This window comes from Neolamprologus multifasciatus, chromosome 1 (genome assembly GCF_963576455.1).
Source record: "Neolamprologus multifasciatus chromosome 1, fNeoMul1.2, whole genome shotgun sequence".
Lineage (NCBI taxonomy): Eukaryota > Metazoa > Chordata > Actinopteri > Cichliformes > Cichlidae > Neolamprologus > Neolamprologus multifasciatus.
The window spans coordinates 3,745,745-3,760,986 of NC_140439.1; the positions used below are offsets into that span (position 1 = coordinate 3,745,745).

The 15,242-nt window shown below is 39.6% G+C and overlaps 1 protein-coding gene and 1 long non-coding RNA gene across 4 annotated transcripts in view; one reads left to right on the plus strand and one right to left on the minus strand.

The window, feature by feature from the left end:
* LOC146525140 (SH3 and multiple ankyrin repeat domains protein 2-like) overlaps positions 1 to 15,242 on the plus strand; it is a 355,364-nt gene that overhangs the window by 12,863 nt on the left and 327,259 nt on the right. The gene's annotated exons all lie outside the window — the stretch shown is intronic.
* Positions 4,002 to 15,242, minus strand: part of LOC146525141 (uncharacterized) — a 145,645-nt gene continuing 134,404 nt past the window's right edge. Inside the window, exon 2 of the long non-coding RNA XR_014874461.1 lies at positions 4,002 to 5,469. This is a non-coding gene — a long non-coding RNA (uncharacterized LOC146525141). The remainder of the gene's footprint in view (positions 5,470 to 15,242) is intronic.

Sequence of the window (15,242 nt, forward strand, 5' to 3'; positions counted from 1 at the left end):
TAAGAAGTCACCCTCGTGTCTCTGGAGAGTGTTGCCCTTTCCTGCTCCTCATTTAGCTCTTCTCTGACACAAAGCCGAGGGGGGGGGGGGGGGGGGGGTTGGGGACAACAGGAAATGTTTGTGTGTGAGAGAGAAAGAGAGAGAGCGAACTTTGAACTTGTCTTCAGACGTGATCAAAGTTAAACTTTGATGTCAGGGTCCAAACCCTCTATCAGCCCTGAAGGAGTCGCTCATCACTCATATTAGAAATGTACGCCGTAAGGTCGCTAGCCAAAAGTCTTTGTAATGTCTGATTGACTGCTTGAGTGAATAGAGCAGGCTACTCTCTGTCCTTCTTCATGCACGCTCTGTCTAGGCCAGCGGTCCCCAACCCCCGGGCCTTGGACTGGTACCGGTCCGTGAGTCGTTTGGTACCGGGCCGCGAGAGTTGAGGCTCAGGTGTGAAATGTATAGTTTTCAGGGTTTTTATCGGTTTTCAGCGTTATTTTGTTATCGTTTTTATCGTTAACTCGGTTTTCCTGGGTCTTTTCACGTGTGTTATGAATAAATCTTCTTTTTTTTGGTACCTGTACTAGTTTTATTTTGTTGTATTTATCCGCGACACCTTAAAGGCCGGTCCATGAAAATATTGTCGGACATAAACCGGTCCGTGGTGCAAAAAAGGTTGGGGACCGCTGCTCTAGGCAGCATCCTTGCCCCAAACCAATCTGAGGTAGTCAGAACGTGTCTGACACAAACCATCTCCTATTGCATGGCTACATGTGTGAAAGGGCAACTCTGGACAGAGACAGGATGTGATTCTCCTGACGCTGTGCGACGTGTACTGTTGCAGAGTTTTTAGCGTGTGATATAAAGTGCCTTGAGTTGATTGTTCTTGTGATTCGGTAGCATACAAATAATGTTACGCCCCTCTGCAGCCCCTAATCTCTTTGCAGCGGCAGTGCAAGAGTATGCTAATTGAGGTGTGGATAAAGGCGTACCTGAGGCAGGCTTTCGGGGAGGCACACCAGCTATTTTAGCTAACCCCCTATATAATTTAAAATAAAACCTCATCTCTGTGAAATTCTGGTATTAGTCTCCATATTTGTGTTGCAACTCAAGCCGGGTCGTAACAATAAATAAGTAAATGCATTGAACTGAACTGACGTCCATGTGTAAAAGCCGTTTAAGAAAGGCATACAGCAAATGAGGATAACTATGAAAGTGAGAGATTGTATAGATATGGAGAAGATGGGAGGGAGGAGGTGGTTGACAATCTGTCGTGCTTCAAAACTTTCTCATTCCCTTCCTGTCCCCTCACTCCCCCCAGTTTTTATTTTACTTCTCTCTCTCTCTATCTCTTCGCCCACCCGGCGTGCTTGTTGCCCTCTCCTGCTGTGACTCGCATCTGTTGGGGAAAAGGCTGATCTTTAGTCTTGGCAGGGAATCACCAGCATGCCCACTGCCGCTTCAGACTGGTACTTGTGATGCAGCGGATTGCACTGGAGGATTGATATTGGGTCTATATTTCATGCTTCTTACCTGCATACATTATCCCAAAAAATGTTGACTACAGCGCCCACTTTTAGATCATTTCATAATTTCCTGTTGTACAAACACTTATAGTTATTTTGGTAATGTGGGAATGTTTGGGCTTGAAGCCCCAGTCACACAGGTGACCAGTTAGTGACCTCCTGGTAACCACCAGTCACTAGGCTAAAATGTGTATTTCCTGACCAGTTGTGGGTGCAGGCAGTCGTTGTGAAGTCAGTTGCTAATAAGGGAAATTGATCATTCCCAGAGTGCTCGGTGATGTTGTTGAGTGGTTACTGAGATTGAAACCTCCAGTTTCATTGCAATTTCAGAATTAATAAGAAATAATAGATATTGATGAACTAGCATAGTTTAATATTATGTTCTTTCTTTTTTGTCATTTCTTTGCTGAACTCTGTGTAAATATGGCACTTTCGTACATGGTATACAGAATATTTTTGTTCTTAATAGAACTTAATAGAAATAAGTTCTTAATAGAAATAATATTTATTATTATAGAAATAATAAATATAAGAAATAAATCCAGTTAAATGTTAAAAAAAACGTTTTAGTTCATGTTCTATGTGGTATGAAGGACCCGAAGCACATAGTGTTGATGGATATATTATTTACAGTATGATATTTGCTTGTGCGGCTTTCCAGCTGCCTTGTTCCTCTGGACCCTCTGTCAGGTCCTGGCATCCTGCTGAAGTAGGAAGGCATGACCAGGTGATGGAGGGCAGCTGCATGGGCCAGCCTCCCCTGACACCACACCCTGAGCCTGCTGTTACCCCCCACCCCATTGATTAAAAATAACCTTTCCTATTCTTACTCACATTACTTGGCAATATCCCACTTAAGGATGTTTTTTGCTTTACTGAGTAACTGCTGTGTGTTTCTCATCATGGACTTAGTGATCAGGTGCTCCTTTGTCCTCCATCTGCTTTCTTCTTCTTTGGTATTAACTCTGACGTCAGCCTTTTTCTTTCTTTTCTTTCTTAAACCATGAAGTCCTAGTTTCACTGTAAGTCCCCACAAAGAAGCTCAGACACGGTGAGATGTATGTGAGGTGACCGTGGATGCAGACTACATCATGATCTTTTACCGGAAAGCCATCATCACTTCTTGGTTTTGGACTCTGCATTTTGGTGTTTACCATTTTTGAGTGAGAGGGCGGAGTCATTTCATTTATTTCACACTTGGTACAACAGTTTCCACAGTTAGTTCTTTCAGACAAACCAACCACACTTTCTATTGGTATAGCTCTGCAACCATGTGTGAAAAGGAGCAGGAAGAAGAAAATATTCTTATTAAACATCTGCAATCCAACTTATTACAAGTGGGCATCAAAAATCAAGGAACAAACTAACATTTATCTCCGGTTCTAACGCAGACCAAACAACAAATTTACAATCAGCAATATACCACTCCACATAGTAACAAGGAGAAAAGATAAGTAAATAAAATAAAATAAAATGAGGCAAAAAATAATAGATCCTTTTTCAATTAACTCCAATTTCGTTCACGTTCTTCATATTGTGTTATCGTTTTAGATGCAACATTTTTTAAAACTATGTAAATTTATACAATTCTTTAGATTATAATGAAGAGAGTTCCACAGTCATATACCCCTAACTGTCATAAGCTAACACTGGCAAGTTTGTGACATTAACTGATCGAAATGAAGATACTGCTGCCATATACCATTATTTTCTTTCTCTCCTTGCTGTGTAAAGCTATGTCCTGAATCCTGTAAAGAAACTGACAAACAGGCAAACAGGTCAATTTTCCAATGAGAAGAGAAAGATATTCCACCTACTGTAAGTTTACGCCAAATAAAAAAACTGCTTGTCATGGCCACTTGAGATTCATTTACTTTTTTAAGTTCACAAAGTTGCTGCACATTCCTCACAGCCGTGCTTGTTCTTAATTTAGAGCAAATTAATTCAAGAAATGTTTAACTATGATTCTACTCATATTTGCATTCAGAGGGGAATAAAAAAACGCATGCAAATTTTGTTTGTTGATGCACTGCTTTATTGGTCAGAACCCTCCTAGCAAAGGTCTGTTTACTTGGAATTTGAACAAATTAACATATTTTGAAACACAGTTAACATCTAAACCTGTTTGAACTGGTTTGCAAGACTTTCCAAAGTCTCTGGACTGCTTTCCATAATGTAAATATATATAATATAATATAATATAATATAATATAATATAATATAATATAATATAATATAATATAATAATGGTAAATATATAACAGTACAGATTCTGTGGTAAATGTGATTTTTTAATTTAACCAATTAAATGGTAAAATGGCCTGTATTTATATAGCACTTTTCTAGTCCCTAAGGACCCCAAAGCGCTTTACACAACCTGTCATTCACCCATTCAGACACACATTCACACACTGGTGATGGCAGCTACATTGTAGCCACAGCCACCCTGGGGCGCACTGACAGAGGCGATTTAACCAATTAATTAAAAACCAATTAATTAAAAACAGACTCGGCTACAGTTAGCTAGTAAACCCACAATGTTACATTTTGCTTAATATGGCTTGCGAGCTCTTCCCATCTTCTTTCCATCCAAGTACATTTAGGAAAGATCTAAGATCACTGTAGTCATGTTTGTTGTAGTTATCCTTGAGATTTGAGCTGAATGAATTGCACATGGTTTCAAAGTTCCCACCCTTTAGTTGTAACTGGCAGTTGGTCAAGTTCTAGTATGACATAGATTGTAGCAAAGATTTAAAACTTTTGAACATATGAAAGCGTATGCAAGTGTAGTGAAATGTTTGGAACTATCAGGACTCTTCGTGGAGACGGTCATCTGGCTAAACTGACTAACAAGTCTGCACTTAGCAAAGAAGGCAACAAGTACCCAAAAGTTACTTTAATAGAGCTTTGTAAGCCTTCTGTACACAGTGTTGGGGAGTAACGGCATACATGTACCGGCGTTACGTATTTAAAATACAAAACATGAGTAGAAAGGTGATATTCAGAATACAGTTACTTTGTTGAAATAAATGGATTACACTGTGTTTTCCTGTTTCATATGTTAGGCTATGCTCTCTCTATTTTTGGTAATTCCACGCCGGTGGAAACCCAAACAAAACACATTAAGAGGATCTAATTCCTGTGTCTTGATCTCACGGCCCATGTCACTTCTACTTGCGGCCGCATAATGACGTGAAGAAATACTTGTAAAACTGGGTGACCGTGGCTCAGGGGGTTGGGAAGCGCATCTGTAACCGGAAGGTCGCCGGTTCGTTCCCTGGGCTCTCTGTCCTGGTCGTTGTGTCCTTGGGCAAGACACTTCACCTACCGCCTACTGGTGTTGGCCAGAGGAGCCGATGGCGCAATATGGCAGCCTCGCTTCTGTCAGTCTGCCCCAGGGCAGCTGTAGCTACAACTGTAGCTGCCTCCACCAGTGTGTAAATGTGAGAATGAATAGTGGAATTGTAAAGCGCTTTGGGTGCCTTGGAAAGCGCTATATACATGCAATCCATTATTATTATTATTATTATTCAACAAATGACCTACCAGAAACTGGAGCTGGAGGCATGTAAATATAATAATAACCACTGCAGCCTGACGAGCCCAGCTGTAAGTAAGCTATTAAGACTCGACTGTACACCGTGTTCGTGTTTTCCTCCAAAAACAATAAGTTCTGTTGGAGCAGCCTTTCAACGCCTCTCTCTGTCTCTGCTAGCAAAGTTGACCCAGACAACAAAGTAAAGCTAGTTTTCGGCTGCGAGCCCGACACGAACCCACCGTATTAGTCAGAGGTCCCTTTACTACGGTTCAGAGCCGCGGACGTGTTTTATATACGCACGGAATAGTTTTCTACACGAGATCACTGCAGAAAGTGCAGCCTTACCTAATGTCCACCTACTGTTACTCATTTATATTAAGATTTAAACATCTAGTTGGTGTTGGTGTGGAGAGTAACCTGCAGCAATAGTAATAAATCACAGAGCACAGCATTGAAACAGTGCTTCCTCGTTCTTCACCAAGACAATCCTGGAGTGGCTTTAAGAGTCTTCCTGTACTTTCATAGAACATCTGTGTGATGGATGTGCAGATGCTCCCCGTGCTACACGACAGAGCTTGAATATATTTTTTTTTTAAAAATCCATTTGGTAATAAATACAGAGCATGTGTTGTGCAAAAACTAAACCTTGATAGGAAGTTTGATAATATAGCAGAACCAGCTGATCAACCAATAACAAGTACAAACCTGGATCATGTTTAACTGTTGTAGTGACTCATCACATCACATCATCTTTGATCCTCAGCTGCTTACTTGTTTGTTTTGCCCCGTTTCTCCTCCCCACCCTTCCTTAGAGATTTGACTGTGTGCAAAGGCAGTTGCATCAACAGCAACTTTACTGTGTAATCGTATTCTACTGAAATGTACAATAACTGTTAAATGCATTTACTGTACAAGAATATAATATATTATTTACAGCCTCTAATTCTAGGTCCAAACCTTGCAGGAGATATTGGAAGTAACTGTGTTTCAGGTTATTGTGTCGTATAATTTTGTTTATAAATGGGCCTTTTCTGTAACTTTAAAACAGACTCTGCATTATTCAACCAATCAAATGACATCCTCAAGAATGAAGTGGTAGAGGCAGAATTAGTAATATTTTATGACATTGTAAATTTCCTAGCGCAGAACAGAGACGCACACGGAACATAAAATCAACAACGAGCGGAAAACACATTTCACGAAGGACTACCCCTCCCCCACCCACTCTTTTTTCACTTCAGGGACACTAGTGGGGAGGAAAACTGTTGTAGGTGGATGAGTTGATGTGATTAACGTTGATGCTTTGTGTTTACCATGTTGCGTAATCATAAATGAAATTTGCATGTAACAAGCAATTCGTATCAGTCAGTGTAGAAGTCTTAAAGACGACAACCCATGAGACAAACGATATTCACTGTACGACATGTGAACGTCTGCAGAATACATAGACCCCATATGAAATATGATATGAGTTTTTTTGTAAATGTGAATATTTAAAGCTGATAATATTTAACCATAGACGTGTATAGAATACTCCAGTGATTTAATTTCCTGTTGAAACCTCTGACATCTTTCATTCTAGCACCTTAAATAATAACATAAACGAGAATTCAGGTGGTTTCAGTGCAATGTTTTCATGGTCATTATGTCTCATTATCCAACCACTCACTAACCTTGCAATTGTGTTTATGCAGGATGGTGCTTATTCTCTCCGTTCATCTCACAGCCTTTAAATCTGTGTCATTTATCTCACGCCATTTCATTGATTGCCCCCAACCCCCCATCCCCATCTCCCTGCCTGTGATTGGACCTTTTTTACTCACTTTTCTCTGAGCTACTGCCGATTTCAGCCTCCATTTTCCTCGACATTTTTGTTTAACCTTGTGCTTTTTTTGCTGTTATTTCAACAAACATTGACATGGGATGCTCGATAAGAGTGTTTTCCCAGTATAGAAGTTTCATTGTGACCGCGATGACTTGCTTTTCTTTTTAAATTGGACTCATTTAAGTGTGGACCCAGATGGCTACTAATACAAAGGAGATGAGCATATACAGTCTGTTAGGCAGATGACAATATGAGTGCTTTGAGATAAAAAGTGGGACACTGAAAAACAAAAATGTCTGAGTGAGTGCGTGTGTGTGTGTGTGTTTGTGCATTTGCATGCTTGTGTGTGGGAGGTGGGGTTCCAAGTTTTTGAGTGAGCAAACAAATTGCCAGCCAAGTGAACAAATTTGGCAAAGAAAACTGAGAATCAGGGCACAGATTTCAGGCAGAGCAGACACTAAATCAGAGAGACATACAGAGAGGAACGGAAGGTCCTGCTTCTCAATCACAGTCCTCTGACCTGCTGCCTTTCACATTGCAGTAGATGCTGCTTCTGATTAGATGGCAGAAATGAAAAGTGGCAGAACTCAGAAAGGATAACCTTGACCCTTGAAGGTGGTAACCTTCTCAAGAGAAAGTCAACACTCAACAAAGCCCTGCAAATGTGCTAGAAGATGGAGCTTTGAGTTTCAATCTCTGCTTGATCCAGTATCGCTGCGTTTGTTCCTACAGGTTATGCCAACAATATTAGAAATAGATGATCATACAGGGACTGCTGACCTTTAAAGAGCGTTGGGGGAGCTAATCAAAAAAGTCATATATCGTACATTACGTATATATGTTAATTCATAACTGACAGGAGAAAGCGATTTGTTACACTGCTCGTTACTTTACATTGTTACTCTGTAAAATGACCTAAAACTCAGTGTCACATAGTTACTAGGGGTGGGGGGAAAAATTGATACTGTGTAGTATGGTGATATTTTGTTTGCTAATAATGTATCGATACAGGGACAGCAGAAATCGATATTTTGTTACAAAAAGGTTTTTGTGCTGTGACTTCAGAGCATGTTGATCCTTTTTCTGAGCAAGAATCCTGACATTCCTTCACTGTCCAAATGTGTTTAACTTGTTTTTGGCAGCAATAAACATGACAGTTTACTTATTTTAATTTAAGACATGTTTTATTTTAATTAAGTTTAAAACTTTTTTTATTTAATGTAAAATTATATTTTGTTTTAATTTACTTTCAAATTCTTCAGTTGCTGAAGGGGCTGCATAGTTTTCATAAACTGCATAGTTCAGAATAGCTATAATTGTACCAGATGGTTGATTCAGTTAAGTTGGACTAGACTGTAATACAAACCGTTCAGTTTGTCAACAATAAAACTGAAATGAGAGAAAGACTGAGTGTGAGACTTTGATATTAGAGAAAATGAATATTGATAAAGTTTACCTTTATGTACAGAATCTGAATATCGCAAAATATTTTTAAAAATTGCAATAATATCGTATCGTGCGTTAAGTATTGTGATAATATCGTATCGTGGGATGTATGGTGATTCCCACCTCTAATAGTTACCAGTTAACAATATAAACTTGAGGCTTCAATTCCACAGATTAACACAAATCCCACACACGCACAATCTTTCTTTTACTGTTTTTTGTATGAATACAAACGCAAAACAATGTTGAAATTCAGTCCAAAGAGACTTCAAAGAAACGTTGATTCGTCTTTACAAACATAAATATGTTGAAATTAAGGCTGTAAGACTGACTGCTTATCCCTCTTTTTGTTACCTGTTGAAGGTTTGGCTCAGGCTGTTGGGCTTTGGTTGGCATGCACTTAGCATCAGTATTAGTAATGATTCAATGCAGAGAGATGTATGATCACATAGTGAGTGAGGAAGGTGACTGGAAAGGAAAAACTCAATGCATCATGGGAATCCCCGGCAGCCTACACCTACTGCATCATACCTAAGGGAGGATTCAGGGTGACCTGCTCCAGCCCTAACTATGTGCTTTAGCATGAGCAACCAGAGACGTTACCTTTAGCTATGAGGTAGCCAGCACTACCTCTCATTTTATGGGGGGTTTAGCCATTTTGAGTCAAGGCAGTTTTTAATTTAGAGATTATTAAAATGAAACTAAATTGTACTGATATTTTTTTTGTTGGTGGGGGGGTTATAGTCAAGATTGTTCGTTCTGTACCTCTCAGTATGCTGTTGGTGAGAGCACACAGCAGTGCACACTGACCCACTTTTAGCCCTTACAGCACATATAAATAATTCATTTCCTATATGTCCCCACTGTATTTATGTATGTCTGTATGTGGTACAGTGGATGGAAATATTCAGAGGAAAGATCCATGAGAAGGATGGCTTCCACATTCTCTTAAAAGAGGCATCAGCTGCGTAGAATCGGGGCCTTTGTTCTTTTATGCTGTTTTGTTGCTTACAGATCATTTGTAGTTGGTTTTTGTTGTATTTTCATGACATTTTTACATAAAATGGGGGCAAGTATTCTGAAATAACTTGTTGCACATTGTATGAAATTAGCAGTTGCTAGTCTACTTAACTGTTACTTGCTATGACAAATACAATGACTGATTTGTCTGCAGAAACTGGACAAATCTCTCTACAATTAAAATGAAAAGATGGATTTTCAAAAAAACTGAAAATTTTATACCCTTAGTTTTTTGCACTAATCAAAGTCCAGGGTGATTTTTGTACTGGCTTTGTATTAGCATGTTGGCTTAGTGGAGAATGGCATTTACTGTATTCAAAACACTTTAAACTTCATACCAGATTTGGCCATGCTTTAATACAGTGTTTTTTCTATATGCTTTAAGGACTTTATGTAATATTAACGTAACACCCATGTCTTTGGACTGTGGGAGGAATCCAGAGTAACCACAATTCTAACCAGTGCTAACCGCTGCACCACTGTGTTGCAGGAGACTGGAGAATATATTGAATTTTAGCAATATATCAAAATGATTTCAACACAGGTATAGATTATGACAGTGTTATTTATATCAATATAGTTTTATGTCTTGATACATTCTCAATCATCCAGGAAAATAAATCTCCAAAAGTTGATTCTGTTCATCTGGACGTAGCGTTTTCTGGGAGAAACGTTTCGTCACTCATCCAGGTGACTTCTTCAGTCTCAGCTGACTGCAGGTTTCCCCAATCTTATAAGAATTTGCATAATTATGATTAAGGAGCTGACCTCACAGCCCATTGTTCCTTCAGTGGGCTGGTTTCAGTCATTATGCAAATGTACTGTTTATAGTTTTATCTGGAACATTTAAAAGCTTGGGCACAACCTGACTGATAAAATACTATTTCTTCAACAAAGCCGTGCCAGTGTTGCATTTACAGTTACAAATGATCTTCTTATGGCCTCTGACAGTGGACTCATCTCTGTGCTTGTCCTGCTAGACCTCAGTGCAGCGTTCGATACTGTCGACCATAATATCCTATTAGAGCGATTAGAACATGCTGTAGGTATTACAGGTATTGCACTGCAGTGGTTTGTATCATATCTATCTAATAGACTCCAATTTGTGCATGTAAATGGAGAGTCCTCTTCACACACTGAGGTTAATTATGGAGTTCCACAGGGTTCAGTGCTAGGACCAATTCTGTTTACATTATACATGCTTCCCTTAGGCAGCATCATTAGAAGACATAGCATACATTTACACTGCTATGCAGATGACACCCAGCTCTATCTGTCCATGAAGCCAGATAACACACACCAATTAGTTAAACTGCAGGAATGTCTTAAAGACATAAAGACCTGGATGGCCGCTAACGTTCTGCTTCTTAATTCAGATAAAACTGAGGTTATTGTACTCGGCCATGAAAATGCTTAGTCTTTGAGGGCCGAATGCTCCAGATGCTTAGTCTGGATAGCTTTGCTTTGGCCTCCAGTAACACTGTAAATAATCTTGGAGTAATTTTTGGTCCTTTAGTATAAACTCATTTAAGAACTGCTTTTTTTTATTTGTGCAATATCTCTAAAGTTAGACAGGAGACAGACACGTTCTCAGCTTCTATGATCAAGTTAAAAACTTTCGTTTTTGACAAAGCATATGGTGAGAATCTGAATCCTCCTTTAGTTACGCTGCAATATTCCTAGACTGCTGGGGGCCTGCCATGATGCAATGTTTGTTGAGTGTTTCCTCTTCACTCACCTTTTTTTCTGCATTTAATCATTAGTTGATATTAATATCTGACCTTCTCTTTTACAGTGTGTCTTTGTCCTGTCTTCTTTCGCTTACCTCCAACCAGTTGTGGCACTTGGCCGCCCCTCCCTGAGCCTGGTACTGCTAGAGAGGTTCTTCCTGTTAAAAGGGACTGTTTCCTTCTCACTGTCAACAAAGCACTTACTCATAAGGGGTCATATGATTGTTGAGTTGTGTTATTGTGTTATTGTATGCCTTGCAGTATAAAGGACCTTGTGGAAACTGCTGCTGTGATTTAATGTCATATTAACAAAACTAAATTATTGAATTAGAAATTGAATTGAACCTCAGTGAGCTCTCCACTATGAGCGCCATGTGAAGTCTGGTTTAGTGTAACAGCTTAAATTTCTTGTTAGAAAGAGCTGTCTGGTGTCAAGTTTTTCTTTTTGGTTCAGATCACCCACTCCTACTGTGTGGAAAGATTTGTGTTCACAGCATTTGCTCATTCTTTTGCGACTGTTTTGGTCCTTATCCCCAATCAATCAATCAATCAATCAATCAAGCAAGCAAGCAAGCAAGCAAGCAATCAAGCAAGCAAGCAAGCAAGCAATCAAGTATACTGTGTTACTTTCTGATATGTTATACTGTAGGTTGTAACACTAAGTGTATTTTTATTAGTACAGGCTTGTGTTGCCTAAGAACAGTAAAAATAAGCTGCTACTCTGACAGAAGACAGAATCAGGCAACACGTGGGTACGCTTAGTACACCGACTCATACTGTAGGCTGTAGGGATTCATTAGTCAGTGTTTTCCCTTTTCTGTTAACTGATGAACTCACTGTAGCTGTTAATCACTCCATTCCATAAATAAACCACTGACGAAAAAGTGTCTTGTTTTGTGAGAGAAACATGAGAAATATGAGAAACATGTTTGTTTATGAGCACAGACAGGAAGGCTTGTGTCACAAAGATAATTACAAACACTAACAACATATATTTTCAATTTCAATTTATATAACGCCAATTCACAGCAACAGTTGCATCAAGGCGCTTTATATTGTAAGGTAGACCCTACAGTAATACACAGAGAGAAACCCAACAATCATATGACCCCCTATGAGCAAGCACTTTGGCGACAGTGGGAAGGAAAAACTCCCTTTTAACAGGAAGAAACCTCCAGCAGAACCAGGCTCAGGGAGGGGCGGGGCCATCTGCTGTGATTGGTTGGGGTGAGAGAAGGAAGACAGGATAAAGACATGCTGTGGAGGAGAGACAGAGATTAATAACAGATATGAGAGCAGAGAGGTCTGTTAATACATAGTGAGTGAGAAAGGTGACTGGAAAGGAAAAACTCAATGTATCATGGGAATCCCCGGCAGCCTATTGCAGCATAACTAAGGGAGGATTCAGGGTCACCTGGTCCAGCCCTAACTATATGCTTTAGCAAAAAGGAAAGTTTGAAGCCTAATCTTGAAAGTAGAGATAGTGTCTGTCTCCTGAATCCAAACTGGAAGCTGGTTCCACAGAAGAGGGGCCTGAAAACTGAAGGCTCTCCCTCCCATTCTACTTTTAAATACTCTAGGAACAACAAGTAGGCCTGCAGAGCGAGAGCGAAGTGCTCTAATAGGGTGATATGTACGGTGGCCCCTAGAGACAAAGCACGTACAAACTCCAAAACACTTGCAAACTCCAAAACACATGCAAACTCCAAAACACATGCAAACTCCAAATCACTTGCAAACTCCAAAACACTTGCAAACTCCAAAACACTTGCAAACTCCAAAAGACTTGCAAACTCCAAAACACTTGCAAACTCCAAAACACTTGCAAACTCCAAAACACATGCAAACTCCAAAACACTTGCAAACTCCAAAGCACATGCAAACTCCAAAACACTTGCAAACTCCAAAACACATGCAAACTCCAAAACACTTGCAAACTCCAAAACACATGCAAACTCCAAAACACATGCAAACTCCAAAACACTTGCAAACTCCAAAACACATGCAAACTCCAAAAAAAAACTTGCAAACTCCAAAACACTTGCAAACTCCAAAACACATGCAAACTCCAAAACACATGCAAACTCCAAAACACTTGCAAACTCCAAAACACTTGCAAACTCCAAAACACATGCAAACTCCAAAGCACATGCAAATTCCAAAACACAACGGAAGTGCTCCAGGACGCTAGGGGCAGTGTTGAGCTTTTGTTACCTATTAACTACACAAGCCAGGATGTACCAATGACCGGATTTGGGGTCTGCAGCCTTAAAGGCCTCATTTTAAGGCCGATTACGTCACAGCGACACGACGAAGGCTGTCCCAATTCAAAGGCTGCTCGAAATGCGGCCCTCAAATGCGTCCTTAATTTCCCTGAATTTTAAGGATGGGTCGCTGTAGCCTTCATGGCCCAACATATCCCAGATTTCATAGTGCGGCTGTGGTGTGGATAATTTTGCCGAAAAAAACGGCGGAAGCGGAGCCGCCGAAGAGTAAACTTTCAGAAGTAAGTACTGAATATTATGTCACTTATTTATGCGCAAATGTTTTTTATAATGAAGAACATTAAAACATTACTGTTGGCCACATGTCGGGAAAGTTATGTGACATTAGCGATGTTTGTACTAACTTGGTTTTAAAGCCTTTACTCCAAAATATACGCCGTTCAATAGTTGACTTTAATCTTACAGAGAATGTGATGATTTTATGGATAATTAAAGTCAGTCATATATCCACAAACACAACAGGCTGAAAGTCAGTGATGCTGCTCGGTTTGCAGTCCTGAATATCACGGAACAAGCAGGTTTCACTGCACTGTTAATGTTAGCTATGTTATATTGCTGCCTCTGTTCGGTGGTGTCGAGCCAAATGGAGTTTAACGTGTGTTTGAACGAGCTGACGGTTCACTCGTTAAGCTGAAAGAAAGATGCTTTAATCACAGGAGTCACACATGTGTCCACTGTACCATCTGGGAACTCTTCTTGTTTCGTAATAACACAGTCCTCCTTCTTTTGTGCTGTTTTGTAGCAGTGTATACACCTGAGACTGTCACCTGTCTGTCTGTCCTGCACTCTCTCTCTTTTTCTTTCTCTCTGATTGTGTAATAAAAGTATGAACATGTATTTATAAGTTACACTTGTGTTTGAATCCTGCAGCTTATCACACATTTGATTTCCATGTGTGGCAACTGCAAGTGTCCAGAGTGAGGACAGACTGAGGGACCCACTGCTGCACATCATCTGTGAGGCTTTGCACCCCTGATGATCCACCAGGACTCAGCAGTGTGTGAGGAAGAGGAGGAGGAAGAGCCAGCAGCAGCTGACAGATGGAGAGAATAGACAGACTGTTCCCTGTTCGTGAAGGACTGCTAGGAAAGTTTAACATAACTAATTGTCTGTCCTGAATCAGTCTTATTAGGTAATGTTCAAATAGTTTTTATCATTCCAGTGTTTGCAGTGTGGGAGAAAGTACTCAGGGCCTTCAAGTTAAACACTATGAAAGGCAGCAACAAGTTTAATATTCAGAAACCTAAAGTATGTATCAGCAGCAGAATGGAGCTAAAAATAAATGTTTGTTTCAGTTCTATGAAGCTTTGAGTATTTTGGATTAGTAGCAGTGCTGTGTTTGTTGCATCATATTGCTGTAATTGTTTATATGCTTTATATATTCTGAGGTAAGTTGATCTATAGTGTTACATCATATTCTATAATGATGCTATGTGTTTGTAGACTTTCTGCCCAGTTTGACCCATTTAGCAGAAGTCAGCCTGTTTAAGGCTCTGATATCTATTCTGTATGACTTAAAGCAGTTATGACATGGTCTGATTTTCTCACCCAATAAAGGAATATTCAATATATCAGTCTACTCTTCATTTTATCAGAAACAGTTATCACAGCTCATATAATTTCTTTTTACACACGTATGTAAGCAATGAGCCAAATTTAGTAATGCCAACATACTGAAGGAACAACATTTCTCTCTTATATATGATACACCTATATATGCACTGTCAAAGATACTTGTCTTTGAGTGAAGATTTAAGGTGATAAGACCTATAAATAACTGCAACTTGAATCTGTACTGAGGCTCAGTATTTGACACAGAGTTCATGTTTACTGCTGTAATAGCTAATAATGATTAATATAATAACTATAATATTGGCCATATTA